This window comes from Lichenostomus cassidix, chromosome 4 (assembly GCF_008360975.1).
Source record: "Lichenostomus cassidix isolate B80296 chromosome 4, HeHo_3.0, whole genome shotgun sequence".
NCBI lineage: Eukaryota > Metazoa > Chordata > Aves > Passeriformes > Meliphagidae > Lichenostomus > Lichenostomus cassidix.
In genome coordinates, this window is record NC_139484.1 from 5,701,214 (window position 1) to 5,713,886 (window position 12,673).

At 37.5% G+C, this 12,673-nt stretch overlaps 1 long non-coding RNA gene across 1 annotated transcript in view; it reads right to left on the reverse strand.

Moving 5' to 3' along the window:
- Positions 1–12,673, reverse strand: part of LOC146437730 (uncharacterized) — a 63,632-nt gene that overhangs the window by 5,949 nt on the left and 45,010 nt on the right. Inside the window, exon 4 of the long non-coding RNA XR_014851962.1 lies at positions 345–514. This is a non-coding gene — a long non-coding RNA (uncharacterized LOC146437730). The remainder of the gene's footprint in view (positions 1–344; positions 515–12,673) is intronic.

Below are 12,673 nucleotides of genomic sequence, written 5' to 3' on the forward strand. Positions count from 1 at the left end.
GGTGTTCTGCTTCCAGATGTTTGAAGTGGTCTTGTGCAAATGGAGTTTTGTATATTTGGTTTTGGTGGCATTTTTACTTTATCAGAAGTGTCTGTGGGATATTAAGTGAAAATATATAGGGCAGTGTTACATTTTAAAAAGTAGAAAAAACCCTTCTCACTGATTGGCAAGGAATATGTTAACAAAAGGAGTTTGCAAATGGAAGAAGACAGATTTGACAAAATGAGATAAATTTCTTCAATGACAAATCTCTCTCAATAAGAGCAGCTGGACTGGGAAGAGAATTTCTCTAGTAAAAGCAATGGAATTTAACAGAGATTACTAGTAGTTCAGTTTAGTTTTACCTTCCTTTCACAGATTAAAGCTGCATTCAGTTCTTCTCAGAAGGACCCATGGCTTGGGCTCTGAAGGAGGAGGTGATATCTCCTTCCTGTCATCCTCAACAGGCATTGACTGCCCTTCATTTGAGGAGGCAGATGAAGGCATTGAAGCATTCCTTGGAAGCTGATATAAACTGTAAAACATTACAATGATATAACATTATTTGGAAGCATGTAGACATGTATTAATTTGTAAATACTCCCCTCTATATGGGAATAGGGAAGAGGACATCTTACATTTCATAAACATATAGCTATAGCACTAATTAATTTCCTGATTAAATCTATAGATAACTCCATTAAATAATTAGCAATAGCTTCATAGGTCATTTGCCAAGTATCTTGGAATTCAGAAAGTAAAACTTATTTGCTGTAAGAAAATGGTTAGTTCCCCTGTTAGTCTGTTTCTTCTTTAACTATCAAAGACATTAGTAACATTATGGGAGCTCATGGTAACATTATGGGAACTCCATAAATGTTCTATCAGACTTGAAGAATGATCATTATCCCATAAACTCCAATGTAGGCATCTCTGGTTTTGTGCACTTAGCCCTTTGTCTTAGTTCACTTGAAAATCTGCTAGGTCTGAAAAACTCATTTATTGTGTCCAAGGAAAACAAATAACTTTTCAAAGGATTAGTTGTTTGATTGCAGATGATCTCACAACCTCATTAAGTGTTTAGGACCCCAATGTTCAGAAGTAGATTGAATTTTTCTTTCTTTCAAAGTTTCCAGACATACAACAATAAAATGTTCACAAGATGCTGGACAACACATGGAAACTGGATGTATTATACCTTATGCATTTGTGCTTTTATACAGAATATGTTACAGAACCACTGTTTTTTCAGGGATTATTCAAAAGGTTAGTTAGGTCAAGTGGCAAAGTTCAGGTCAAGTGCCTTAATTTTATCACATAAAATCAGTTTTAACTTCTAGTCTAGACATTATATCTGACTTTTCTAAGGGAACAAGTTTATGAATTTACACTATTGGGCAAATACAACTGTATGTGTTACTGTGTTACCTCCTCCACCTTTGGAAACACAACAATGAAATAAGGAACTGAAGATTAAATCTATTTAAAAGGAAAAAAATCTGTATTTTTCTAAGTCTTCTCTCTGGCCTCATGATGTGAACAATGTTTTGTTTGACAGATAATGTAGTGGTATTGGGTAGTATTATCATCAGACTATTGATGAACTTTCAGAGTTGTCATCAATAGTACCAATTCTGTAGAAATTAAAAATATTTACCCAGGAGTGAATCAATTTGCCTCTTACAACACACAAAGTATTCCGAGAAGTAACAGGAAAAATATCCTTGCAAGATGAAGGTTTACAATAAAAATTAAATATTGTCTTTAATGAAGGGGCTTTTCATATAACAGGAACTCTCACAGCGCCAGCTTCAGAATTCACGCCTTTTTTCATTAAAAAACATACACGGAAAAAGGAGCTGGGAGCTGTGTGAAGCACTCAGTAGACATGAGGTCTGCATGTTCTGTGAACACCAAAGATTTAGCAAAAATGCAGATTTTAGAAAGCAGTCTGATTGCCTGGGAATTCAGTGAGAGCTCAGAATATTTTTCCAGCTGATCGAGGTTCATTCAGTAAGTAATGGATAGAAAGTATTGATCTAGCAAGGAATGAAGATGCATATCAACCATACACAATATAATCTGCTCTTTAGGCATTCCACAAGGATTTTCCCTTATCTTGGGAACATCCTCATGGTAAACCTTATGGATTATTTTCATGGCAAAACATCACAGAATACCTTAACACATCTGGAAAATTTGTCTTCATATCTAAACCACAGAGAAGTAAAAACCTAAGGAAATACTCAGAATTCAATACAATGATGGATTTTTGTGGAGAGGAGAATTGGAAAGAAAATTATTACTTCATTGTGAGTCATACTCTGGAAGTACAGCTAGTAGTACAGTGAAAAGAAAGTTAAAAAAGAAGAAATTTTCTCTTAAATGAGTTCTTCTGGATTATGGAAAAAAATCTTTGATGGAAGTTACATCTCCTGGAATTTGGACAAAGAACTGTAAGTGTAATATAGGATATACTGATGGATTGGCAGAACAGGAGGTGGAAGAGCTTTTAGTATTTTTCCTCTTCTCTCCTAACTCTTTACTCTTATCATTGACAGCATTAAGTATTTCTAATATTTTTTATGCCATTTCTATAGTAGGAAAAAGTTAATTCCACATGTTATATTAAAGAACTCCCAAGGAATATCTTGCAGGGAGCTAACATATATATAAAATAAAAAACTAGAAAAAAAGGGGGCAACTATCAGTATTTAGTGTAACATCTACAAAAGAGCCATTTCTACATAACTCCTTTATACACCATGGAGAGAAGAACACCTAGTGCCTACATCATTTCATATTGCCAACAGATAATTTAGGAGCCAGATGAACAGAACAACTCACAGCCAGAGATGGATAAACACAAAGTAAAAGTTGTACAAGAGTACAAATGTAATTAGGTCATTAGGATGTAATTAGACATTAGGATGCAATGAAATTAAATGGATGTTGAACACCCAATTCCTGCAGTGTGGGGGCAAGATGGTTTTTGAGTAGGGTGAATGGATGAAGCACCATGCAGAGGCCAACTCTGCTGAGCTGAGAGCTGGCAGGACCCTTCTGCTTCCACCCAAGCAACACAGATCTCCAGAGTAGCATTTTCCTTCCAGGAGACGTGGAAGCTCTCTTCAGGAGCCATGCTTCTCAGAAGAATGTGCTTTGCACTGTCTTGTTAATGGCCTGAGATATGGAGAATATTTCTGCTGGGATATCTCCAGTCACTTCAAGAATCAAACTTCCTAATTTGTCTTCTACTTGTTCTTCAGCTGTCCCCAGCTGTGTAACAGACTAGCAAGCAGACTCCTCCATAAAGGAACTGTCTGCTCTTTGCATAAACTGGCATTGATGATTCCTAATAAACCTGTATTTTTGATCTGTGCACATTCAGATTCAAAAGTGTGGAGCCAAGACTGCTGACTGTGATCCCATCACACAACGGTAGGCTTGTGTTCTGCCAGGATGACATTTTATGTAGTTATGTCTTCTTGTCACAAGAGAAACTGGAAATGTAAAGTAAGCAAAGATACGGAGGTTTTACGCATTTTTTGCAGCACTCAAAACTCAAATCACCCTGATTATGTGGCAGTGAATTCAGGTACATTACAGAAGACATGAAGACAAATGCAGCCTAAAATCAATCTTTGCAGGAGCTAGAGTCTTGATTTGCCCCTCAGACTTCCACCTATTCTGAAAGTTGTATATTTTTAAGATAGATTTTGTAGTTCCAGATTCTCAGAGAAATAAGTTGTATTTCCTGGAATGTTTTTTTCATATTTTGCATCATGTAAGTGAATTTTTATGACCTTTTTTTTTTCTGGTAATTTAGATTATCAGGCATCAATAAAGGTCCTTTTTATTAAAAAAAGAAAAAAAAAAGAAAGAAGGTGGGTTTTTTTTATCTTCATGTAAATGTGTAAATTAAAAATGCATTATATATTTATGGAAAGCAAGAGTCAGTAACTCCTCCTCACTACATATTTTAAGTCAATATTATTAATCGTGAAATGTTAAAGAAAGTCCACATGTACCATTGCCAAACAAAGGATTTTCTGACTGGAAAAGGTAAGCTCACAGGCAGCTTTCCAGATTGCCTAGTGTCTCAAAATGACTCTTACATCATCCTATCTCTTAGCCATTAATGTCAGGAATGAGGCCAAGCAAAATAAGATGGACATTCCCAAATCTGGATGACCTGTAGCTCTCAGAAGAGCCATCCAGGTCTACCAGACACAACTCAGCACAGACTGACACAGCTCTAATTTCAGCCAGCAGTAGGGATTTATCTGGAACTTGGCCAGCATCAGGCTCAAGGCACTGAAAAGCTTTTTTTGTTCTCAGTCTGTTTTGGGGTTTATTTCCAAATAAAACCTGCACATACTACCCAACCTGCTTTTCTATTTATATCCCTCTTTAGACATATATAGGTGACTCTGCAGACTTTTCAGAGACCACACAGTCCATGGCAGACCCTTTCCCAGGGCACACACTCCACCAGCACTCCCCACAGCCCTGCTCCCTCCATCAGCACACCACAGGCCTTCCACGCTATGCAGCTGTCTTTCCTTCTTTCATTCCTCTTACAACAGAGCTGGAAAATGGATATGGGGAAGTGACGCACTTCCTACTTAAATTTTGGCCTCTTTCAGTATAGAGGCTGCGTGCAGTGAGTACATACTTAGACTTGAAAAGCTGGAATTGCTCATGAAATGCTGTTTATATGTAGCAGCACATCCTGCTTTGCAAAGTTACATGCACCATGAACATATTTTACATTTGAAATATTACTGTTTACAGGATTAGAGATAATAAAATAATAGCAAGCCCAGCAGAAATAACAGAGCTTGTGTTTGAGTTTTCCTCTTCTAATGGGTAGATATTTATAATTTACTAACCCTGCAGTGATAATGAGGGTAACCTGCCAGAGCAAAGTGAGCTCCCTGACTTTCCAGCTTAGTTTTCCCTCTGCTCAGGTAACCAAGATGGTTTCCATCTCCAGTGAATCCCTTTCCTTAAAGCTGGTGTAGTCTCTGGAGACTTGGAGGCTGCTGGACATCACTTCAGTGCCGACAGCTGGACCTGCTTACCTCCGACACTCTTGGCAAAAAAGACTCGCACCCCTGCTTTCCAAACCCACCAGGCTTTTAGGCAAGAAATAGCCCAAACAGAGGCACAAAATGAAACATTTGAAGGTTAGAGGGTGGTGGGTTTGGAAGGATTTTTTGGGGTGAGGAGGGTGTCAGGAGAATACAACACCTGACAGACATGATTTCATCCTCTGTCTGTATGCCATTATACAGGAAAATTTGGCTTTTTGCACAGATATATTAAAATCACCAAAAAAAAAAAAGTCACAGTGTCTTGGTGCCCATGCTACTTCCCCTGTATTTTAAAAAGAAAACAAGCCTCTACTCTTATCAAGACAATACTTCTAAGATTTCCCTCTCATCGTGTCCAAACAATCACCATTCCTCTAACAAGTAATGCCCTGATACTAACTAAATCTCTAAGGTATCTTTTCATGGAGTTTTCATAGCACAGGGTGATTTATTTAATTGATGAATAGCTTTGTATGTGCTTATTTTTAATCCTACCCATTTATGTTATGAAGAATTGCTGGTTGTAATTATTCCAAAGACCTAATACCAATATTTTTAATGGTAGTAATGAATGACATAGCTTCTAGCAAGCCTTTTAATGTTTGTAAAACAATACTCTAATTAGTCTGAATAAAATATTTACTCAGTTAATATAAAAAAGCTTGATATTTTACTTGATCTCACAATGAATCCAGCAGGCTGGATTTCTCTTTGAAATCCATGACCACATACCTTTTTCTTTAATCACACTCTAATACTTTAAAATGTGTAGAAAACTCTTGAAGATCTCTATGTTATGAGTTAAATATTAAATACTACCAAAAAGACCCCCATAGCATTTTACCTGCTCTGTCATCTTCTCCATCCAACTGTTGTGTCACATTGAGAATTTAAATTGGAAGATTTTTCTGCCAGGGGAGGATTTTTTCCTAACTGGCAGAACAGCTTCACTGTCCATTGCTAAGGTTCCTTGTGCTAATGCACTACAAAGAATGATTATTATTTAATGAATACCTGTAGTCTCCAGGATGGTTCACCGAGGTTATCACTGTCAGTTACATTTTCTAAGCTTATATTAAAAATTACAGGAATAACTATTCCCTTGTTCACTAAAGAGGACAGAATATTTAACCACTTAAGCAAAGAGTGTGCATAGATACCATCCATAGTTGCAGTCTCAAGAGTTCTTAAAAATAGCAAGGAATCCATCTCTGGGTGCCTGATCTTGGCCTGTGATTCAAAATTCATTTTTAGGCCCTTAAAGAGGCAAAGGAGTTTATAAAAGCCCTTATTATCCAGTCATGTCACACAAGTCACTGTCTGCCAGTGGAATCCATCAGTCCCATATTGTTGGAGATGAGTCATTTCTCTTTATCCCAGTTCACAGACTGCGGAGGCTATTATTTTGATAATAGGCCTTCAGGTGTTTCCATTTTGACATCTGAAGCTTTTCAAAAGACTTCTGAAGACTTTCAGGAAATATTCAAACCTCCCAGTCTTAAATGTGAAGACAAACCCACCTATAGTTTTCCATTCTCCCCATCTTTCCTCTCTTCTTTTGATCCTTACAGAAAAATTTTGAGTGAGATTTGCATTTTCAAATTATTTTTGACAGTTGAATTATTGATTCGAGACTGTAAAAAACAATTTAAATAATTTCATTTTTGGCCAGTCTAATCAGTATTTTAGCTTATGAAATGAAAGACTTTTTTACATTCCATGTTTCTAGGAAAACACCAAAAAAAAGGTTGTGAATTTCAACAATCTTTTTTGAAGCTTCTCATTCATCTGTTCCTCACTGTCCGACATCCTTCTTCCCAGCTCATTTTGAAGTTTCCTGACCATTAAGGAAATTGTTATCACTGCACTTGATATCTCTTCGACTAATCTCATAGAAGAGGCTTTCCTGAAGAAGCCATACGCTCTATAGACTTATTTTTTAAAAATAATCAGGGACAGAGCACATTTATTGTTAGAATTTTATCTCTCTGTAGCATGCATGCAACGTACAACAATCTTTGAGCAAGAACGGAGGAGTTCTGAACATCGATGTGTACCGAAAACTAACAAAACCAGTATGGCAGTTCCTTCAGCCTATGGAAAATTATCAAGCAAACACTTCATTGTGAAAAAGCACTGGAAATTTTGCCTCAGATTTTTGGGAGCTTTCCTTCATTGGCTTCTGCTGTTTAAACATGATGAGATTTTAGATTATCATGTCTATTAAAATAGATCTCACCCAAGTTTTGCTTACTCTAAACTTTGTATCTAACTGCACCTTCTCATAAAAGCTCTCAAGTGGAAATAAAACTACTTCACTTTTTAGGTTATAAGAACTTCTTCCTCCCTCTTCTATTAGAGGAGAAAAAGACTGAAAAGCTATAACTGTTCATCAAATTTATTGTGCTTGTAATCCCCTAAATTCCAATTTCACTGTTGTTTTTATTGGCTGAAAAACTTACTCAAGCCTTACTCATGAATTATGTATTTAAGAACCGAGGACAGACAGGATCTTACAATCCATAGTTACAAATCAAGTCTTATACAAGAATCTCTTCCTGTATCATTCTGGTATTTCTTTCAGCAACATAGCTTTGTATCTCCAGTATTAGTTTTTTATTTCTTTGGGGGCAGTATATCGTTAATCAAAAGATAATTCCTGTTCTGAACTATCCCCTGGGGCAGCGTCCTGGTCTTGCAGCCTACAGAAAAAGCCTGGAAACTTCTAACACAGGTGTTTAAGCTCAAACCCAAAGTACCATGAGTGCCCTGATGAAATGAAATAATGGAAAGCTCCATATTCTGACAGTGCCTGAGTGGGAGCTCTGCATGTTGGGTCTCTCAACAGGTAAGGAGTAGCTCAGAAGTTACCAGCTGAAAGGTCAGACAATGGAAGCATCTTTAAACATGTCAGATTTCACTCAACATTCTGACAACAGCCAAATTTAGTCTGCTTCCTTTCTCCGGTATGTTTAAAATATTATAGCTCTGTATACACCTAGATAGCCATCCCTTGTGCTACTCAAACAAGGAGTCAACATGCTGAGCTCAAAATAAATTACAGCAGCTTAATGATTAACTGGGAAAAAAACCCCTGAATATCTCATTATTTTATATGCAATTTAATTTAGAATCATAGACACTTTGGACATGTGGAAAAGAACCCCAACACAAGTTTGATGTTGTTTCAATATTCTAGTTTTATCATAATGATTTAAGGCATTTATGGCTGCTTTAAACTAGAAAGCACATCTCCAACTTCCAGATTTATCAAAAGCAACTAAAATGTGTTTTATTGAATGTTAGGCACAAGTCTATGATTTTTTTAAAAAAGCTTTGAATGTTAATGAACATTTCCTAAAATAATTGCTTAAAACCTTATCAAACGGTAACTCGAATCCCAACATTAACAAATTTGAGTTCCCTGCACTGATAAGAGTCCAAAAGATTTAGGATAGTTTTAAAAGAGACAGAAACACTCTGAAAGTAAAGCTGCTCTGATGCCACTCAGGATCAACGCATTCCTAGATAACAAAATACCAGCCAAGCATGAGATTTGCACCTTCACTTCAGATTTCTTGCACATGAACTTCTTTCTACCTTATCAATACAGCTACCAAAAGGCTTAGTGAGTGCAGCTGGATCGCAGCCTCTCACTGTAGTTCTGACTGAAAACTTAATTGTTCGTGTCCATGTGTAGCAGCAAGTCATGCCTGCAGACTCGTGATAAATTTAACTGCAGAACAGGAAAAAAAAGCAGGGGATAGATAAAATATTCACCTCCATCTGTAAGAGTAAATGCACCACGTTATGTTACGTGTATTATGCATATAAATTAATTTTATTTATACTTTCAATCAAATGGCCTGATCAAAAGGAGAAATACTCTACCTGCACGTCAAGCAATGTGGGTCAGTTTAAACATGCTTAATGCTACCGTGTCCCTAGCAAATTTATTTCTGTCATTTAGATCAAAGGCATGTATTTGCAGCATTTTCTACGCCTGCTCCATAGATGCAGATATGTTACTTCCACAAGACCTGTACAAATGCTATTGTAATTGCTCAGAAAATATGAAAATCACAGAATTTAATTCCGTGAAAGAATCTTTTTTAATAAAATATTGCTGGTCTTCTCTTAAGACTGGGTCATTATTTATTCTTTTCACGCAGTTAATTTCAGAAGTTTCAAAGTGTTTGACAATAACAAAAAAATCAATTAAAAGCCCAAAGACAACACTGCAGAAACATGAAAAGAAATAGAATAAAATTATATGCAAATTTCTAAATTATTAAAATTAAAAGTTTTTATAGGTGTCTACTGTAATAAAAAATAATAAAAAGCCTTCAAAGGAAGAAAAAAAGGCAACAGAGGGTTTAAAGACTGATATTTTGTTTAATATCTGTAATTAGTTTAATAATTTGGCAATACTTCTGCCTCACAGGATAATGGCAGTTGTCTACAGAAATTGCATATGCACTCGCTCAAAACTCCAGTTTTTCTTTTAACTATCTGTGCACCATTGCACAGCTCCTTTATGCTGTATTTGCTGAACACGGAAATATTTTGTGCTTTTTTGATGCATTTGATCCATAAATCTCGAAGTAACTCAAGCAATCACAACATTCTGCGACACGAAAATTATTTTTACTTCACAAGGGGGGAAGCTGAAGGGTGAGATTCCTACCTGCAGACATTTCACACTTTCCCAAGTGAAAATCAGAGTGCCCAAAACCACAGAGGTGAAAAATACCCATGGTTTCCAGTGACTTATTTAGGAATTTGGAAGCCTCGCTGTGTCAGCAGCAGCAGTCCTGCTGCACTCACTCAGGTACAAACCTGAAGATTTTGATTTTGCTGACTGAGTGTATAAATGTTGGGCTGCGTGGTTCAGTCCCTGGCTGGACTGAGTGATTTATTCCCTGATAACATTATGGCACTGTATGGAGAAACCTGTGTTGTGGAGAATTTGATGGCCTTTATTGTAATCCATGCTGAGAATCAATCTCACAGATGGTGCATTTGCCACCACTGCTTCTCGTGACAGCATCCCAGTTTTACTGAGTGGGAACCCAAGAACAATGGAATTAAGAGCTGGATGTAAATTCACCTGGATCAAGATGCTGCTCTACCCCAGAGATAATGGAGAAATTAGCATAACGAGGCAAATAAATTCTTTAGAGTCATAACTTCCCCTCCAATGTCTCTGGCAACGCTTCCTTTTCTCTGCTGAGTTCTAAAACCATCCCAGGCCTGCTGACAAGTGGGAGATAAAGGAAAAGAATAAAAATACTGTCAACAAATGTTGCCTGTTCCTTTTTATACCCTCCACACAAATGATCTGGGCTACAGAAAAACAGAAACAGCCATGCTGGGTTAGAGTGAAATGGCTAAATTCTGCCTCCAACTGCAGCCAGTAGCTGATGCTTAGCAGACATGGGAGAAACAAGGTAAGGACAGACTGATCCTGCTTAGCAAACACCACTGCTTTTGGCAGTCAGAAGGTTAAGGATTTCCTGAAGTGCCTATCCACCATTCATCTGGAGCCAAGCTCCACAATTTAATTACAGCTTTATGGAAAAATATTTCCTCCTGCATGTTTTAGAGCTGTTCCTTGAAAACAGAAAGGTGGGTTAAATCCTTTCCTAAGTAAATTGCCATGTTTTTATGGATCTCTCTGTGACCCCCTTTCTGGTACATTTTGTGTCCTCTGCTTCCTCAGAAGAAAACATCCTCATGTATTTGGTGACATCCATCTCTAGTACATACTTCCATTACTCATAATACTCTATCTCACCTTTAAACCAGGCATTAATCATCACAACTTATAATTACTATGATTAAGAAACAGTGACACTCAAGCAAAAACATCTTTTCTCATTCATAAGTGCTTACTTTCCTAAAGGAACTTTCTGTGTACACTGTCAGAAATCCTAGTTCACCAGCACTATAGCTATTCCAGTAAACTCTGGCACCAAAAACATTCCTACCTACAAGAATTTCTCTCTCTGCAGTTATTAAACCGTTCAAATTGCCCTTGTCACACCTCTGGTGCAGTGACCTGGCACTCTTTGGCTAGCACCATCTGCAGTGCAGTACAGAAGGCTGAGGCTGTTCCCCATGGGCAGTTTGGATGCAATCCCTCCACCTTTGGATGCTGGGAGTGTTTAATAGCCTAGCCAGATGCTGCCTGGTGGCCCCCAGGCCAGTGAACATGCCCTGGCACTGCTCCTTGCTAACATGCATTAAAAAAAGTCCCAAATCAACAAGGTTATGCAACATAGAGCACAAGGCATGATTTGCCATTCACGTCCACTCCCCCTTATTAGACGAGGTTATATATATGATCAGCAGAAACCTCCACAAAAAAACCTCCAGATTTCGGATGTTCTTGAAAGTATGGGGGCTCCTACCTCCTTCTGCAGCCATCTAGGTCAAGAACATGCTATTCATAAATGTTTAACATAAAGAGAGTGAACCACAAGTGAGAGCAGCATTCCTACAGCTCAGTCCACTGCCAGAATCATATTTTCCTCTGTTTTGTGCTTAAGGTGCCCTAAAAATTTTTGGTCACAGTTGTCTGGGGTTTTTTAAATTAAAACAATTAAACTATTTAATCATAGTTTAGAAGCTCTACAGGTAGGATGCTTGTTTCTGTAAGAAGTCATATCTTACATTTTTATTTTAAATTATTACAAAATAATTTATTAATGTCTTTTTTTTTCCCGGAAAGGAGGTCAGAGATAACATATTTCTTCTACTTTAAAAATTAAAACCTCAAAATAACCCAACCCAACTCTTTCCTATATGTGGTCTTTGCAGGCAGCCCTTAATTAAAGATGTGCTTTAGCATGGTGTACTTCCTCACACATCCTTGCTTAGATGGTAAGACTACTCAGCTGGTTTCCAGCTGTTTCCTTAAAGCCACACCGAATTCCATGCAGCTGAATTGAACTGAGGGCTTGTTGAATAATGAATTCTGCTCTGATATTTTAAGCCTTCTGATCAAACAATTATAGTATTGACAGGTTCCATTTACAAACCTATGCACCTTCTTATTGAAACACAGATCTTTATGCAATTTTTATGTATTAGCATGAACTTCTACTATATGGTCAGACTTCCCTTTGTGTTTCTCCCATGCCTGTTGGTTTCTGTAGGGTTTGGCTGCTGCTGTGCTGCTCCAGAAGCTTCAAAAATATCCAATTTTGCTAACCTATGCAGAAAGGAGGCTTGTTCAATTTAAGTTTAGGAGAGATCCACCTCACCGACTTTGGATAGCTACAACATAGTCATCTGAATCTGCATAAGAAGGTGCCTGATAAGTTTGTGGAGAGAAAAAGGCATTTTATAGGGCAATATACCTCAGTCTCGTGAAATCACAAGAACCAGCTGTGATCCAGACTTTTAAACTCAAGCCACCTAAAATTAGCTGAGCGAATTCTGTTTCACTCACATATTTTTTTTAATACCACCTTCCTCATAAGCACACGAGGAGAGCCAATTCTTTGATTGCCCTGAGAAACAATAGCAGAACAGCACTCGAGAGCGCAACGTGTTGTGTTTTCCCAAGTGATTAGCAGTCCATGAGTGCC